At 49.1% G+C, this 18,178-nt stretch overlaps 1 long non-coding RNA gene across 1 annotated transcript; it reads right to left on the bottom strand.

Moving 5' to 3' along the window:
• Nucleotides 1-2,841: 2,841 nt before the first annotated feature.
• On the bottom strand, nucleotides 2,842-6,949 carry LOC117011438. Its single transcript, XR_004420953.1, has 4 exons — nucleotides 6,866-6,949; nucleotides 5,011-5,074; nucleotides 3,508-3,620; nucleotides 2,842-2,915 (listed from the first exon to the last, which is right to left on the bottom strand). It is a non-coding gene; the product is annotated as an uncharacterized LOC117011438 (long non-coding RNA).
• Nucleotides 6,950-18,178: the final 11,229 nt, after the last annotated feature.

Here is an 18,178-nt window from a genome sequence, read left to right as displayed (position 1 = left end):
AGATTTTATTGACACTTTCCAAAACTTCAGTGGGGCTTCTGTGGGAGTGTGGGACACTTTTAATATGTCCAATTAGAATAGGATGTAGTTTAACATTTTTAAATAAAAAGGGGATCAAGTCACAGTAGGTTTTAAGGAAGAACTTTTTTCCTGGGAGCATGGTGCAACACTGGCACGAGTTGCCCCAAGAGCTGGTAGGTGCCCCATGCCTGGAACAATCCCAGATCAGGTGGGACAAGGCTCTGAGCAACCTGATCTCCTTAAAGATGTCCCTGCTCATTGCAGGCCACTTGGACCAGATGACCTTTACAGCTCTCTGCCAGCCCAGCCCAGTCTGGGATTCCTCACCCTTTTCCTTTGAAAAGCACCAAGATTGGAGGTGGGGAGCAGAGGGGCTCATCTGATGCCTTGGACTTCAGTGCAGGAGGAGCCCATCCCTCGGACACTGTTTCACCTGCAGCCCCTTTGCATTGTACCTGCAGGAGCTCCTTGGCAGACCAGCGCCGCGCCTCGTCTGTCTGCAGGCAGCAGCGCAGGAAGTCCTGCAGCTCAGGGGAGAAGAGGTTGGGCTGCTGCAGCTTTGGTCTCCCTCCTGTGGCTATCAGGAGTTGAGGCTGGAGAAAAAAGAAACAAAAGGTTCTGCCTGCTTCTTTCACATCTGTAACTGCTCTGCCAGATGTCATTGTTTAACCTCCACCCTGCACTGTCAGTTTCTGCCCTGGCACAGAGGCAGAGATGACTTTCCTTTACCAACAGACACAGCTCTTCCAACATCCAGGGGATCTTGCCTTGGCAGCTGGTTTCATCGAATGACCTAGTCAGTGGGAACTACCGCACCAAAAGCACGTTTGCTTCCCTGAGTAGTCACACCATCTTAACAGGCTTTTTGGAAGAGGGGCTTTTCTATATAAACTAACTCAACTATTCCCAAGGGTTAATACATGAAAGGCATCTCTGAAGTTCTTGGTGGTCCCTTAAGCACAGCTGCCATAAAACAAAACTCATCAAGCTTTTAGTCCTGTCCTTGGTTAAAAAAAAAGTAAAAAGCAAGCAGAACTTCTTGGGGATTGCTTTGGTGATTGTTCTTCTTTCTTTTCCACTTTTTCCTTTTTCCTTTTTTCTTACTTTTTCTATAAAATTGAAACTAGGAAGATTCAACCTCCAATTTCAAGGATGTAACTGTTTCACTGAAAAATTCCTTTCCTTCAGAAACAGAGCTCCAACAATGTTCGGAAACCAAATGAAAAATGTCAGGCATGGCTGGAGGCAAAAATGGCAGGTTGCTGAACTGGTTACCTGCCACTTCCCTTCTGATGCAACCAAAGCTACAGCAGATGCTGATGTGCTGCAGGGATATTTTTAGAAGAGGACCTTGGTGGAAATAGTGTCAGCAAATGGCAATGGGATTTTTTCCAGTGGCACACAGAACATGGAACAGGTGAGAAAGACAGTGGAAGCAGGAAGTATTTGCACCTTACCCAGGCAGAAGTTTCATTCCAGTAAGGAACTTCTCCTTCCACCATTTCAATGCCCACAATTCCAAAAGACCATATGTCTGCTTTGGGGCCATATGGTTGGCCTGCCAGCACTTCAGGTGCCATCCAGCCAGAAGTGGTGGCCACTGAGCTCTGTCCACTCTGCTCAGGGCTGAGCTGAGCAAAGAGGCCAAAATCAGCTGTGGAGAAAACAACATACCATGAAAGCCAGCTCAAATTAGGAAACCAAACAAAAGAATTCCCCACTCTAACTCGAAGAATGTGCTGTTGATGAATCTCCTGCAGAACTCTCCACGCTCTTTGTCCTAAGAGATTTAGCCAAGGAAGTAGGGAATTGGCCACTTCCAAAATAACCCAGGTTTTTAAACACTGCTTACAGCAGTGTCCTTTATTCCCCTGAAGGTTTAGATTGTATCTCCCTCCCTCTGGAATGGACACACACAGACCAACACCACTCTTGACTGCTTGTGGTTCCTTATCATACCTCTGTGCACGTTGTAACTGTGCCTTCAGCTCAAAGCAGGGGCCCTGCACTCCCACCAGCACCATTTCTGGGGAGCTGGCACTCACTCAAAGCAGTCCCACACCCCTGGAACACCGCCCCTGACCAAGAATTTACTGACCCAGCTTGACAGAGCCATCAGTTCTGAAAAGGATGTTGCTGCTCTTCACATTTTGATGGATCACATGGTTTACATGCAGAAAATCCAGTCCTTGCAGGCACTGGGAAGGAAAAGAGAAACAGGAGGACACAAATTACTGATGTGAGCTCATCACACAAGAAAGGAAATAACTCTAAATGATTCCCTTTCAACTACAACTGCTGTTGTAGACTGTCCCCTGCAAACCAGCCAGAATGACTGCTGCTGCAGTGCATGTGCTCAGGAGCAAACAGCATTTTGGGTGCACTACTACCCTCTTCAGATGAGGACTGCGAGGAAAGAGTCCCTCTTTTTTCTTTGCTGCTTGTTTCAAATCCTGCATCCAGCACTTTTGCTTTTACAGGCAAGGAATGCAGTGCAGACAAGCTCAAGGTAAACATTTAAAGAGTCAGGGTGGGAACAGCAAATAAAAATACCAGAGACAGAGTGAGAATACAACAGCAGGAGGTCAGAGTACAGGAACAGAGTCCAGGGAGTTCTGGGGCACTGGCAGGCAGTTCACTTGAGATGCTTTTACTTTTTCATAGCATACCAGCAACACAGAAACAAAGCTTGGCACATGAAATCTCTCCCGTTCTGAGCCCCAGTTTCCCAGACAATCCTGCCCAAGCCCTGGGAAGCACAGGTGGGATCCCTGACCTCCCGACTGACAGCTGCCGTCTCATCTTCAAACAGGTAGCTGTTGCTGATGGCATCGCTCAGAGAGCCTCCATCCATGTACTCCATCACCAGCCAGAATTGCTTACCCACAAGGTAGCTGAAAGAAGGAAACAAGGGTGTGGATATGAACGTGCATGGCTACATTGCTGTTTGGAAAGGACAAGGGTTCATTGTTCTTCCAGAGTCTCTTTGTGATGAGGACAGAATAAAAGGAATAGATGGCCCCTCTAGGCTGTACACTGTTTTCAGTCTGTGCACTCTCAGGGAGAATGACACATCTGTGAAACTGTGTGTTTCTGGGAAAAAAAGCACCTAGTGTCCCTGGCATGCACAGCAATGGAAAAGAGGGGACACAATCCAAGGGAAATCCTTGTTCATTTATCCACATGTAAGAAGACACTTGAAATAAATCAAACCCCAAAACTACGGGCTGGCAGTGAACTTATAGGGTATGGATTTACTAAGGCACGGTTGATACAGGATTTTGAACAATTTTTGAGCTACATGTGCCAGGGAGGACTCATGCAGACAAGATGCACTCTGTTCCCATCCACTGAGGATGAGCAGAACAATAATAATTTACTAATAATTACTAGCTCTATGTTCTGACAGTGACCAAAGTGGGTTTTTACCTTGTGTGTTTGGAGCATGTAAACAAAGAGTCATGGGACAAAAGCACAAAAACTCACCTGTCTAAATAGTTGACCAGGTTGGGATTCCTATTCTTCTTCATGAACATGAATTCATTGCCTTTTAGTTCCTTCTTCCTCAGTCCTTGGAGATTTATTTTCCTTATGGCCACCTAAAATGACATTGAAAATCAGTAACTTGACAAGTTGAGGCAGGAGACCAGAGTGCACATGGAGTGAGTGATTTTGCAATGACACAGCTGACTTGAGCCAAAGTGTTTTGTGATTAGAGATTGGAGTAATTTGGGAACTATCATTCCAACAGCCCATTTCTCTGCTCCCTTGGGGGCCAGTTTCAGGACACATGTGGCCACTGACATTTTGCATTGCCCACTTGGTAACAAAGATGTCTTAACTATCACCCACAAAGCTCTGATCATACTCTCTGCTGCTCTGTCTGGGATTCAGAAGTATTCCATGCCTTGGTACTCTGTGGATACATCTGGGCTACAAGCAGGGCTTAGGGTTTTTAGGGACACCTTGCAGATCTCTCCCTAGATGCAGTTCCCAAATGCAGCACTGCAGGTGGCAAAGGAACTACCAGTAAGATTCAGATGTATTTGCTGGCAGCCAGAAATGAGAATACAGCTCTGAAGCTGAAGCCCCAAAGGGCAGTGAGATGCTCTAAGGCACCGCCTTTGTTTCAGCAATTGAGAGCGAGTGAGCGCATCCTTCTCTGAAGGGAACCGCTGCCCTCCTCGCCTTCCTCCTGGCAGCTGAGAAGGACAAAGACTGTCCCAAATGCAATTTGCAGGATGGCACCAGTCTGTGCTTCTTGTGCCTTTACTGCACAGCTCTACCCAGAGCTCCAGCCACAGCTCACACCAGAGGGGAAAGCCCTTGAGAGCTGCAGAGTCTGCAGGGGCTGTTGACATTTACCTGTCTGCATGCAGCAGTGTCGAGTGCCCTACAAACCTTTCCAAAAGTCCTAGAAACAAAACAGCAGCAAAGAAAGGAGAAACCATTTAGAATTTGGAGTGAAAGCCAGCCCAGATACAAGATCTGTGCTGTAAGTGCCTAAAACCTGCAGGGTGCAGGAGGGGTCTGCCAGAAGGCAGATGATGCATTTTCCTCTCAAGTTCCTGGGCACGGGGCTTGTTCCTGGACTGTTGGGGTTTACTGCCTGAGCTCAAAACCAGAGCTTATTCTTTCATCTCAGGTTGTAGTTTCTAAACTGTGCGGTTCTTATCCTGACCATGGAGTATTTCCTTCAGCAAACTCTTGGAAAGAAATGTTCCTGAGAACTGCTATCTCACAGCTATGATAGCAGCAAAGGTGCCCCTGTTACAGGGGTAGGTTGCTCTTTCTGGCAATGAAGATGGAAGTGTCTTTGACCATTCCTTCTGATCACACTGAAAAATTCTGACTGGCACTCAGAGGTCGAGCAGTCTAACCTCACTGTCTGGATTCATTTGCAGCTCGCCTGATTTCACACTTAGTAGATATTCCACCAGCAAATCCCCTGCCCCATGGTTGTGTAGGAGTAACTGTGGTTGGACTCACCCGCTGCCAATATTTCCCAGTTCCATGTATTTCTTCATGGGATTTCCCATCTTCACCATTTTCCCTGAGGGAAACAAAATGCAAGATACTCACTTGAAAGCAGAGATCCCAGCTTCCAGCAGATACAAAAGGCAGCCCCACAGTCTTCGTGTCTGAGCCCTTTGTGGTCAGTTGGATACCAACAGCAGGAACAACAATAACAACAGCAACAGGATAGGCAGCTCTGCAGCACAGATGGCCACCAGAGAGACTGATTTTGGACAGTCCTTTGAAGAGCTCTCTTGCCAGGAAACAAAGCACAGGGAGATACATTCCCAGGAGAGAAGGGCATCTTCTCCACCTTGCAGCAGTTTGCCAGAAGAATGCCTTTCCATTTGTAAACCAGAGCAGCTCATGCTAGAAGCAATCCCAACGGGGCTTTCAGCATCAGGACCCTCACCCTTTGTGAACAGGCTGAGCTCTAAGATGGCCTTGCCTGTGCCCCGTGTGAAGAGCCACACTGCTTCTCTTCACGCTGGCAGCGTGGATCAGTCACTCCCACTGGACTCGCCCTCTCAGCACCGCACACGTCCCCATCTTCCCAGCTGGACACAGCGGGCAAGGACAGCAAGGACAGCAGTGCTCCTCAGGCCCGGCGTGACACGCACAGCTGCCCAGAGGAGATGCTGACCCTCTGGTGAGTCCAGGCCCTGCGATGCAGACACCGGCCCAGACAAGGGGCTGCTGCTCGGGGCAGCTCCGCGCTGCAGTGGCCGGGCAGCAGCAGGACTCTGCCAGCTAAGGAAGGCTCCGGCCTCTGCAGCCACACCGGCCACCAGGGCAGGGCAGCTACCACAACAAGGCTGGCAAAGCCCAAGCAGGAGCACTGACAGCAATGGAAAGAAGCTACAGGCAGCCTGAGCTCCTTACAAGCTGCTGCCCCCATTCAGGACCCAACTGGATTGGCTTGGAGATCAGACACACTGAGGTGCAGATCAGTGCCCTTCTTGTCCCAACAGGTGATGGTAGACACAGAATCAACTGGGCTCTGTTCTCAGCCCCACAAGGTCCTGTGTGAGAGCATAGCACTGGAAGGTGTTAGGGACAAGAAGCAGATTAAATGAGTTATGCTGCAGAATCATAAAGGGTTTGATGTGTTTTCCGTGAGACTGATCTGAGCAGGGATTGGGGCAATGGGTAGGATTTTAACAGACATGGGAATAACAGGGAATCAGGTATGAAAAAGTGCCATGGATCTGAGGAATAAACAGCTCAGTGGCTGGAGGCTCACTCCTGAGAAATGCCTGCAGTGCAGTTTTATCTGATCACACCACATCGATGTTTCTCTTGGACACATCTTGATAAGCATAAAATGAGGATATTAAATAGAGATTGTTATACAGGTATCTTGTTTATCTTTGGGGCCACAGTAAAAACACATCTTGCTCTCCATTTGTGCTTCCGCTTGATTTTTTTTCAAAGGAGTCCTCACCTGAGGAGCACAAAAATGTAGCATTCTCATACAAACAAACTGTAGATGTAGTAGTGCTATTTATAACAGTCCATGACACCAGTAACACACCTGTGTCAGGAGAGCTGCTTTAGGATGGAGGACAATAAAAACCAACTCCACAGAAAGAAAAATCACACCCAAAAACTTCCAAAAGCAAAGTTTTAAAACCTCAAGCCAGTCTGATCTGCCCTCAGAGGCAGCAGGAACACTCAGCATGCTATCTTGTGTCTCAGAGAATACAAGTTCCTGTGGGGAGTCCTAAATGTCCCTGCAACACCAGACTCAGGAGGAACATTTGGTACAGCTATGCTGACACATGCACACAACACACCGTCTCTCAGACAAGAAATACACCAGACGTACTCAGTAGCTCCAGGTTCTTCTCCTCAGTGTCCTGTTTCTGAGCAGCTGCGGCCACACTGGACCTAAACGAGCTGAAAAGGCTCCAGTTCTCAGGTTGGGGACTGGGGGCATCATGAGACAACACTGCTGCTGCACCAGGCTGCATGACAGAGCTTGTGTAGATCTGGGAGAAGAAATGAGGTTGTGTCAGAAAGGTGGCTGGCACAAATTCCTCTGAAATTCCATTTCAAATGCAAGCCCTTAGGAAGGTGCTGTCAGCCACATCCAGGCCAGCAGCTGAGATTCAGCAGCCCAGGAAGTGTCCTTCAGAGCAGCTGTGATAGAGACCAAAGCAGGATGGCACTCAGAGGCATCACCTACCCCCTGTGCTCTGCACAGCAAAGGCAAGATGGGCAGAAAGCACCAGTTTGGTGACTGCAGTGGCTATCATTCTTTCACTCACTGGGTTTTCTAGAGCCTCTTGCTCCTGAGGGAGATTAATTTCCTCTTGGATGATTTTCATGTCATCCTCCAACCTCTTCTCACTTGTCTTGCGCCCAGCCTGAGTTCCCTGTAGCTCTTCGCGCAGCTTCTCATTGAAGTTCTGTAACGAACAAGAGACAGAAAATTTCTTGACTGGATTGGCAGCCACTCTTCCACATACCTGGTTTTGTAAATCACCCCTCTGTCGATGGGGATTCATCTCCTCTTGAATGCTTCTCATGTCTTCCTTGTTCTTCCTTTTCACTGCCATGGTGGGAATCTGAGCTTCGGGCAGCTCTGCTTGTGGCTCTGCCTTGATGTTCTGTGGACACAAATGCAGAGCAAGTCACAGGGAGCTGCCACCAGGCTCAGCTTTTTCCTCTTTCAGCCTCCAAATCAAATTCATTCTGCCACTTCTTTCTGCTTCCCTACCCACCTCTGCTTCCATTGTAACCCTCCCGTGCCAGTGCTGATCTCTGCAGATTACAAGGCTCTGTGCTTGCAGTGCCTGTGGGACTCCTGGCCTCCTCAGTCCCAAGAGCTCTGTTCCATGTCCCTGTTCCTGCCCTTCACTCTGTCACCTGGTTAAGCCAGGCTTACCTGGCCATTCTCCTGCAGCTCTTCCACCTGCTGCCTCAGCTGCTCTTCCTGCTCCCAGCCTGGGAACAGCTCTCCCTGAGTCTGGCTTGGCACCTCTGATAAAGCAATCTGCTCATGCTCTTTCTCTACAAGGGCCTGCACAGAAAGCAATAAAAGATGGGTTTCAACTTCCCATACAGCACTTGTGGGCCAAGTCTCTAAGCCTGATGGGCTCACATGTTCCCAAAGCTCTGTGCTGCTGCTCTCCTGGGTCATTCTCTGCCCATGGGGAGACACAGATTCCAAAGGGACACTGGCAGTACAATCAGGGTCCATCTGAGACTGAAGCTCCAACAGCCTCTCAGGCAGCTGACAGGGAAGGGGTGGCATTTCTCAAGGCTCTGCTGAGGGCCTCCCTCCCCTTCTGCTGTGTCCCCTGTCCTTTGTGACTGACACCCGGCCCTGTCCCACAGCTCCATCCTGGCTCTGCAGGTGGCTTCCAGTGTGGCCTCAGTCCTTGTGAGAGACACTTCTGGAGTTCATGTTCTCTTCAGGCCTGCACCATCATTCCTGCCTTTCTGACATCTACACTCCTGTTAGATATCCTGCTCATTCAGGAGATAAGGATGCATGCACAGATCCTCTGATGGAGGTCAGAGAGCCTCTACAGCCACCTCAGTAGATGGAGGAGGACCAAGGTGTTTATTCTTCCTCTTTTGTCAACTGAGAATTATTTCATGCATGTATGACCAAAGTCACTAAAACCCACCTGGAACATAAGATTGTTTCACCTCACTAGGAAAGACAGAAATTTACAGGGTAAACAGTGGGGTTCAGGGCAGAAGAGACCGGAGGAGGATAAGCCCTTTTGATTTACCAAAATATGAGTATTGGTCTAATACCAATACTCAACTGTCACAACAAAAGACTCTCTAACAATTTAGAGTTAGAAAGGGTATGTTTATTCAGCGCTGGGCAGCAGCGTGGGGTAGCCCCCTAATATGCACTGCAAAATTACAGGTGGCCACAGAGCCAATTTGTTGACAAAAGCTTTAAATAAATACATATTCATAATAACAGCCCATCCCATTCCTCGCTTCCTATGGTAATTAGCTTTTAAGCATGTGTGGTTGGCTTCTTGAATTAAGTTGGGGGTTGTTTTTGTGGGGAGGGGTCTTAAAAGGAGGAAGTAAGGTGAGTCTTCCTCGCTCTGAACTCTCAACATTTTCTATCAATGAAAATACAAATAGCTATTGGGGCAACTCCAATTTTTCAAATAATAGGTTTCTGGTTGCGATTGTTCATGTTGTCTGGACCTACCCACTAGTTTCATCCTTTCCCATTGCAAGCACAACTAAGCAAACAGAAAATGACAGGAAATCAATTATTTAAGTTTCAAATAACTATCTCAAGCCCAGTTTCTTCTAACTTTTAACTAAAATCCTAATTTCTTTTATATTAGTGTTTCACTTTGAGGGGAAAAAACAGCCATCTCTGGAGGGGGAAACATCTGCCTGCCAAGACTTTTTGGACAGAACATGCCTCTACCTCTGAAAGGATGCCTTTAGGTGAACTTTGCCCATCCAGATGCTCAGCTGGGAAAGATTCAGATAGATAGATAGATAGACAGACAGGCAGACAGACACATGGATAGACAGATGGATAAACAGATAGATAGATAGATCTCACTATTATAATCTCTCTCTTTCTATACTTTCTGGCACTACACACATCTACACTCAGTAGATGTGCAGAACAGCAGAAATCCTGAACTTGCTCTCTTGCTTCAATCAACCACACCCTTGAGGAATCTGGAGCATGTAGATCCTTATGGAATGCAGTCAGACCTAGAGCACTGCCCTGGGAACTGCACTCTTTGTGCATCTGTGCTTGGGCAAGTTCTGTTGGTCACAACCACACTGATGGTGCTAAAGTGGCTGTAATCAGAAATGAAGCCCAGCCCCTCCCAGCTCCTCTGATCTCTGAGGACCAGTTGGAATGACAGGGTATTGATTACCTGCTCAATTCCCAAACACAACACATACTGATCCCCTGGGCTACCAAAAGGCACGTACCCCAGAGTCTAAAGCATCTGGATGCTCTGAGGGGATGCTTGGCACGGGAACGGCCCTTGTGGGAAGCACTGTCATCCTGGCACTTCTGGAACTGTGTCTGCAAGGTCCCTCATGAGCCACCCTTTCCCCAGGCTAAATCTTCCTCATCACCCCCTCATTCAGCTTGTGCTCCCAGCCCTCCCCAACTCCCTGGCCCTTCTCTGGACACGCTGCAGCCCCTCAATGCCTTTCTGCCTCAGAGGGGCCCAGAACTGGACACAGCACTCCAGCAGCAGCCACAGCGCTGCCCAGCACAGGGCACAGGGCACTGCCCTGCTCCTGCTGCCCCACTATTGCTGACACAGGCCAGCACGCCCTTGGCCTTCTTGGCCACCTGGGCACACGCTGCCTCATCTTCAGCTGCTGTTCACTGCCATCCCTGGCTCCTTTAATTCCAGGCAGCTCCCCAGGTTCTAAGTTGCACATTTGACTTAAAATACAGCATGTGGAATTTCAGGATGTCTTTCCTGTGCTTAGCAACACAAGACAGCAGTCAAGAACTTGCAGCTTCACCCTGACTTGGGACTCCAATGCAGTTTTCAAAGCTGCAGACTTCACCACAAAATGTATCAACAGAGACTTGCCTCTTCTAGTTTTTGCCCCAGAAGAAAGGTTCAGAAGTATGCACTTCGTTTCTTCTGCCACAAGGGACAAGAATGGCCCCCAACAGCTTCATGGACAATTGAATCATCTCTTTGCACCTTATCAAAAGCCAAAAGACAGGTGGGCCAAATGACTCCATAATAGTGAAGAATTACTCAAGAAGACTGCAGAGCAGTTCCACAAGGGCCAAACACAGGTTTCCAGAAAGGGAAAACAAACAAACAAAACCTTGTGATCTCCAGCACTACCATATGTGTCTTTGGCCACAGCACTGCAGAAGCCAAGAGATAGAACTTCACTGAGGCAAGGAGCCAGGTGTTCACTCAGAGGCACCAGCTCTTTGGTACCTCAACATTAAAGATCAAAATCCAGTTTCCTGCTCTCACTGGCTGAGGGGAATTGCTAGCTCCTGCCAGGACTCCAGCACTCAGCATCCTCAGCCACCAACAGCAAGCGCTGGCTGGTCAGGAGCTTACAGCTCTCTCCTGCAGTAAAGACAGCACCAGCCACAATTGGAACTTACTGGCTGAGAATATTCAGGCTGTGCTGTGACTGCAGCTGGAAGCTTGTGGTCATTTTGTTCCTCTTTGGCCTCTTCTCCAGGAACAGCAGAAGCCAGAGGAGAGTCTGCTGTGGGTTCTGTGCTCTGTGGACAGAGAGAGCATGAGGGACAGGGAGTTACCTAACATTTATAACCTAATTTCTGTTCTGCTCTACAACCAGGTCTACTAAGGGCAAATCATAAACATTGACAGCAATGGGATTCTAAGTCATTCCCACTAAATTGAAACGGGCTGAATCAACAGTATTGAAAATTGCTCTGAATTAGATATTTCACCCTGGCTACTATCAGCAAGCAATGTTCTTTCTGCAAAACCGGGGCGTCAGTTCTTTTAAAGTTCTGAAATGGAAAATTAGGAAATTGCCAGCAATGCCTTTGCTATTGCTGCTTCACACATGGAAATGGATTTTCTCTTAGCCTCCCCAACTGGCTCTCTACACCCTACTGCCACAGGCCAAGCTCATACCTTCCTTCAACATTCTTAAACACCAGGAACATCAAAAGTTCCTTTCTCACTCACCTCAGGTTCAGCACGTCTGAATACACATCTCAGGTGTCCTGCAGTGGGCAGGGAAAATGAATTAAATTCTTTGATAAAACTGGAGAGAACCATAACATTTGTAGAAGGCCATCAGAGAAGGTCTCCCAGGTTGTCCTGCTTGACCCAGCAGACTGAGGAAATGACAGACTCTGCTGCCACAGACTCTCCCATGGAGGGAATGCAATCCCTGCAGGATCCCTTGCAAATGCTGCCTGCAGCCCCCTAGCTACAGACAGTCTGTTTTTGGCAGAAATTTTTGATAGGAGCTTTACCAAACCAATGGCATCCTAATGCTCTTTCTGTTTCAAAACCAACCCAGTCACTAAGAAGGAGCAGGAAGACACACAAAAGCCAGGGTAGGTTACACCCAAGGAAAATCTCTACTCACGTCCCAGGTGAGTCAGGTAATAGCTGGAATAACCAATGCCATAAACAGTGCAAACTGCAGCAGCAATTTTTTCAATCATTGTTGCACTGCTGGGCAAGTTTGGAACACAAGAGAAAACAAGGCTCTTGTCATTGTGCAGCTGCCCACTGACAAAAAGCAGGATGCTGCTGCACTGAGCACGCCCAAGGGCGGCTCTGGCACTGAAACCTTCCGTGCACCAAGGCGACCTTCTGATGTCAGCACAGCAACGTGGCAACCATGCCCTGACATCACAGAGCAAACGATCTGCATTGGTTTATGGATTTATGCACAGCAGCCCAACCTTCCCTACAGCAAACACAAAATAGCCTGGGAAGTTCTCCTCTGGCACAAAGTAGCACAAACTGCCCTGGTGGGCCAAACCCTGTTGTTCCAGGCATCCAAGAGTAACTCCAAGAGTGCCCCAAGCACCCACAGCCTGTACCTGAACTGAGCACTCAGATGGGACCAAAGCAAAGGAAACCAGACCAAGAAAATGGTCCAAAGCATTGCACAGAACTAGGAGGGAAGGCATTGTTGGCATAAGAGCTGAACTAATTTCTAACAAATGTCTCCACATATTTGCACATTTATTGAACATGCCCAGGGCTCCCCGGTAGCACATGTCTGCCTCTGCCTTTATTCTTTGGTCAGTGTTTGACACTGGCCAAACACCTGGTACCCATTAAAGTAATTTGTTTATCTTCTTCTGCTAGAGTTGAGCAGAGGAGAGACAGAAAAAAAAAAAATAACTAAGGAAGGGCTCATGACTTGAGATAAGAACTGGGAGAAAAAATTCTAGGGCAAAACGGGTTCAAATTTAGGTGATAAATTAAACCTATTAACAGAGTCAGAGGAGAATAATGAGAAATAAAAATAGGCCTTTAAAACACCTTCTTTTCCCCCAGCCCATCCCTCCATTCCACCAAAAGCACAGGAAGACAGGGTATGGGGGTTTTGGTCATTTCATTACTTGACATCTTTTTTGTTCCCTCAGGGAGAGTACAGTAATTTCATGATTACAAGCTGCACTGACTATAAGCTGCATCGCCGGGTGCCGACAACATTTCGTTCTTTGTCCATACATAAGCGGCACTTGATTATAAGCCGCTCTGTCATTCGCAGCGAGGACCTGTGTGCAACAAAGTTTCCAAATAGTAACAGAATTGTGGGATCGCGGGGTTTACTGGTTTGGCTCGGGCCGGGCGGGCTCGGCCCACTCGTGGCTGGAGACGGGGTCAGGTGGCCCAGCTCGGCGCTGCCGCTCAGCGGGGCTGCTTGGGGCTGGCCACCGCTGCAGTCAGGCTCGCTCGCCCCGGCCCAGCGCTGCGCCACAGTGGCAGGGGGGCAGGGAGCTCGCCTGCACCCACATCGGCAGCGGCAGGAGGGGACGGAGCCTGCCTGGTCCTGCGGCAGCGGCGGCAGGTGGGGGCGGGAGGCCCCGGTTTCCCCCCGGGCCACGGGGCCAGCCAGAGGGAGCCCCCGCCTCCCCCCCAAGCCATGGGGATGGCAGCACAGAGCCCCCTGCATCCCCCCGAGCTGCAGGGATGGCAGGAGAGAGCCCCCACCTCCCCCTCGAGATGCGGGGATGGCAGCACAGAGCCCCTCGCCTCCCCCCACCCCACCCCACGCTGCCAGCACGGAGCCCGCCTCCACCCACTGCACAACAGAGTAACCGATTTGTAACAATCACACAATCACATGGCAGGTGCTCAGCTCAGCACCTCGGCTGCACTTCCGGGATTGGAAATTTCAGAAAATTTTTCACATATTAGCCACTCCTGAGTGTAAACCACATTTCCAGGGTGGGAGCATAATTTTAGTCAAAATGATGCGGCTTATAATTGTGAAATTACTGTAGTTTTTTTCAGCTGTTTCATGGGGTCACTGCCATGGGCAAACAGTCATCCCAAATCTGTTGTGACATGGATCACTCATCCACACGGTACAGCCTTTTTAGAATAGGCTGCTGTAGTTTGGAAGCAAGGCCTCTCTATCTCTGAAAGCAGCAGCCCTCTCTCTTTTTGGGCATCCCACTAAACCACAGCTTTCTCTAACATCAACCTGCTCCAGTGTGAGCACTTTTCTCCTTGGCTGCAAGTGGATTTCTGCATCCCCCACTGACTTTGTGCATTTCAAGGGGACATTTTGTTTTATCATGATCCTCACCATGACTTGCAGAGGAATCTTGGCAGCAATACTTGAAGCACCTCATCTCTCTCTTTCTTTTCCACTGACCTCAGTATTGCCATGTGCTTCCCTCACATGTCCTCACTTCTTCCTCTTCTCTGACGAAAAGGAAAGTGCTGCTTGTAGGTACCATTGTTGACAAGTTCCACTAATTCAAAGATTCTTGCAAGATCCCGTGGCTCCCAGATGTTGATCTCGGTGATTCTTGTGTCGGGGAATCTCTCATCAGGCTCCTGCTGCTGGCCCTGCCACCCCTGTGCAGGCCGTGGTAGCCGACGCAGCACTGACACTATTTAACTCCTCTCTGCATGGGGGCGCCGGGAAGGGCAAGCTGCCACCACCGCCCCTGCCTTCCACCTTCAGTGCAGCTGGTCAGGGGTGGCCAGGCAGGCAAGGTTCACCATGGGCTTCCCCAAGATGGCAGCGGCTGCTGTGTCTTTCTGCACACCATGCCAGGAATGGCCCCTGGCAGCAGCCCTTCACCACCCTTCCAAAAGGAACTGGGCACGCACTGGTTTGATTTTCTTCTGAAATCAGTTATCACAGAGACATTACGAATTTCTCTAATTGAGCAGCAGCATGCCCATCATCAGAGACATCTGAGATTGGCTCTGTTGGGTATGGTAGAAGCATCTAAAGCTTGTCACACAAGCTACCCCTATGGCCCCCACCCCACTACAAAAACCAGGCTGTGCCAAACCAACTCATCCTCTTTGGAATAGAACTGACAGGATCTGCATGCCAGCAGGAGCTGCTCTAAGCTGGGAATGTGAGTGGCGGTGCTGGTTTCCAGAGGCTTCTGTGTCCCAGGGGAAGCCAAGGCAGGAGCGGGTTGGAAGGCGCTGACGCTGCTACTGCTCTGTGCCAGAGAGCCCCGGCTGGGCAGGGCACGGCGCCCACTGCACTGCGGGCTCTTTGTGCTGCCACAGCTGGGCACACCTGGGACAGGTTATGGCCACTTGTGAGAAAACCGAGGGGTTTGTGGGGCTGCATTGCTCTGCTCACACTCGAGCTATCTGCAGCACAGAGCTTTGGCCACCAAAGGGGTAAACCTGAGGGAAACAGCTGGAAAAGGTTTCAAACTGTTCAACAGAAATGGCCAAAATAAAAATTACCCAGCAAGGCCCGTTCCCCACTGCCAGTTCAGAGTGAGAAAAGAGGCATTACTTTATTTCCATGCTGGGTGCATGGGGAATCACTACCCTAACACATGCAAACCCAGAAATCTCACCTACTAGTTTGTATCCATGGAACTACGTTATTTTTGTTACCTTGCTGAAACTAGCAGGCTACACAATCCCCCAAATTATTTGACAAATTTAAATCACGTCTCAGAATTTACTGTCACAAGAGTGTGGGTGTCCTGAGGGTCTCTGATGGTTGTTGTCACAGGTTCAGGAGGAGACCCATGCACAAAAAAACCTAAAACACAATGGGGGTTGCAAAAAAAATTGATTCTATTAGTTGCAGAGGCAAATAATACATACCAAGCCCTGGATTCCCAAAAATCTGCTGAGCGGGAGAAGGAGACGGAGTGTGGTGCTCAGCAGGAGAGGGCAGGTCAGTAGTGCGCTTTCAGGACATCCCCTTGATTAAACCAGTGTGGATCCTGTCCTTCTCAGCCCTCCTCCTCTGAACCGGGATTTCCATCTCCTGCTCAGTATTGGAACATTCCCAATTACGGCATCAGCTCACACATGGCCATCGTGTGAGATGAGGCCTCGATGGCTCACGATACTGACTCCATGCCAACAATGGCTCCATCATGCATTGTTCCTTTTGCAAAGGTGAACTGCCCACTGATTGACCAATCCATTGTTTCTCTTTCAAGGGTCAAGTTCCCACCCGTTCAACAATACAGTTTTCTTCATTGTCTTGTCAACCTGCTCAAACATGCATCAAATATGGCAGGGCCTCAGACACTGAGTCTGGTCCCTGACATAGATGTTTGGGGAACATCCCATTCCTTAAATTCTCCTTTGATGGTCAAGAGCCTCCTATCCCTTCCATTTCCTTGAATGCATTCCAACTGCCCTCTTAAGAGGACCACTCTCTTCATTCTCAAGGCAAAGAAAGCCACTTGCATGCAATTATCACTACAATGGGGGAATACAGGACTAAGCACTGTCTGGTAAAGCTAAATGAATTCTTAAGATTCAGCACTATTTGTTACAGTTTAACATTTTCCAAAAGCCTCTCCACTATTCTCTGGAAAATTTAGACAAGCATTCTGTCAATGCACCATGCAAGTGCTTTGGTTGAATGAAGCCACATTTCATCTTTCCTTCAGAAATTAATAAAGAGAACACGAATTGCCTACCACAGCCCTTCTGCTCCCTTCCAAATCAGTTGACTATTCCCACCCAAATGTCAGGCTCATCCCCATATTCCCTCTCTCCCAGCAGTTCATAACTCTATTGCACAGTGCTTGCTGTGTGCCAGAGAGCACAAAGCAGGTTGGCCTTGTGCCCCTATTTCTGCAAAACACTCTGCACTTCACACCTTTGCTCTATGTCTTGGGTTGCAATACTGAATGTGACCAAAAGTATCTATCCTATCATCATCTGTTGAGACCAGGTGGGACATTGTTCTTTATCTTTTCACAACGCATCCTTGCTCCAGGGAGGTATCTTCTGCTAATGGCCCATTGAGTATCATTGTATGACTGATAAAATTACATCATCCTGCTGAAAAATGCTCCAGGCAGGAGGAGGGGCCAAGCCTTTCCTACCCAGATAAAAAAAATGAGATTTGGAATACCAAGGCAGCTTTTTTTTCCACTGGATCCCAGAGGAAAACTGCACCTTTTCCACATCACCACTAGACTTTTTGAGGAAAACTGTACCCTTCTACAGGACTACTGCTTCAACTGAACCACATCTGTCACTGCAGGGGGACTGCAGCCACATTAAATCAGATTGCTACCAACACCCTGACTGACAGGGTGTCAGGTTGTATTTTGACTCTGTCAGTGTTTTGGGTTTGTTCTTTGTAGTACTGTATTTCTATTTTAATTTTCATAGTAAAGAACTGTTATTCCTATTGCCATATATTTGCCTGAAAGCCCATTAATTTCAAAATTACAATAATTTGGAGGGAGGGGGATTACATTCTCCATTTCAAAGAGAGGCTCCTGCCTTTCTTAGCAGACCTGTCCTCCCAGTCAGGACACTCTGGCTCAGTGCAGAACTGCAGCATTGCAGGTGCCTCCTGCCAGAACTGTGGGAGGCACTGTCCCTGCAGATGTGCCCTGACACGCTGTCAGTGCCTCCCGCTGGCCTCGGTTCCCCGGCAGAGCTGCCGTGCCTGAAGGACGCTGCCCTGGGCTGGAGCCTGCGGAGCAGCGCAGCTCCCTGCCCCTGTGCCCAGAGTGCTGCACACACTGCTGCCCTTTGCCAGGACTTCCAGGGCAGCCGGCACAAGAGCAGCAATCCTCAGCCAGGCCACCAGCCCTGGGCTGCTCTTTGCCTTTCTCTCCTGCTGGGCACACTCTGGAGGGCCAATGCCAGCAGTGTGTGCTGTGCCCAGCACGGCTGCGCTTCCCCTCGGGACCAGCCAGCTGCCAGCTTGGCTCTGAGAGCAGAGGATTCACCCGGGGCCAGGAGGAGGCACCCAGGGCTGGGCTGCTGCCTCCTGCAGCTCCAAGGGCTCCTTCCAGCCGCCTCTGCCCAGGCACCACTGAAGGCCTGCACCTGCTCAGGGTGTTTTGGCTGCACCCCTCCTTTGGTTTTGCCTGCAAATTCCAGTGCCCTTCCTGCCTCAAAAAGAAGCACCATAGTGGGGCAAAACCTGGCCAGTAGGCCATATTCCAAAGGCAGTATGGTATGAAGATGTATAAAGAGCCTTCCCCATTTTC

This window comes from Catharus ustulatus, unplaced genomic scaffold (genome assembly GCF_009819885.2).
Source record: "Catharus ustulatus isolate bCatUst1 unplaced genomic scaffold, bCatUst1.pri.v2 scaffold_152_arrow_ctg1, whole genome shotgun sequence".
In the NCBI taxonomy this organism is placed as follows: Eukaryota; Metazoa; Chordata; class Aves; order Passeriformes; family Turdidae; genus Catharus; species Catharus ustulatus.
Note: the sequence above shows the minus strand (reverse complement) of the source record. Positions and strands in the feature narration are given on the sequence as shown.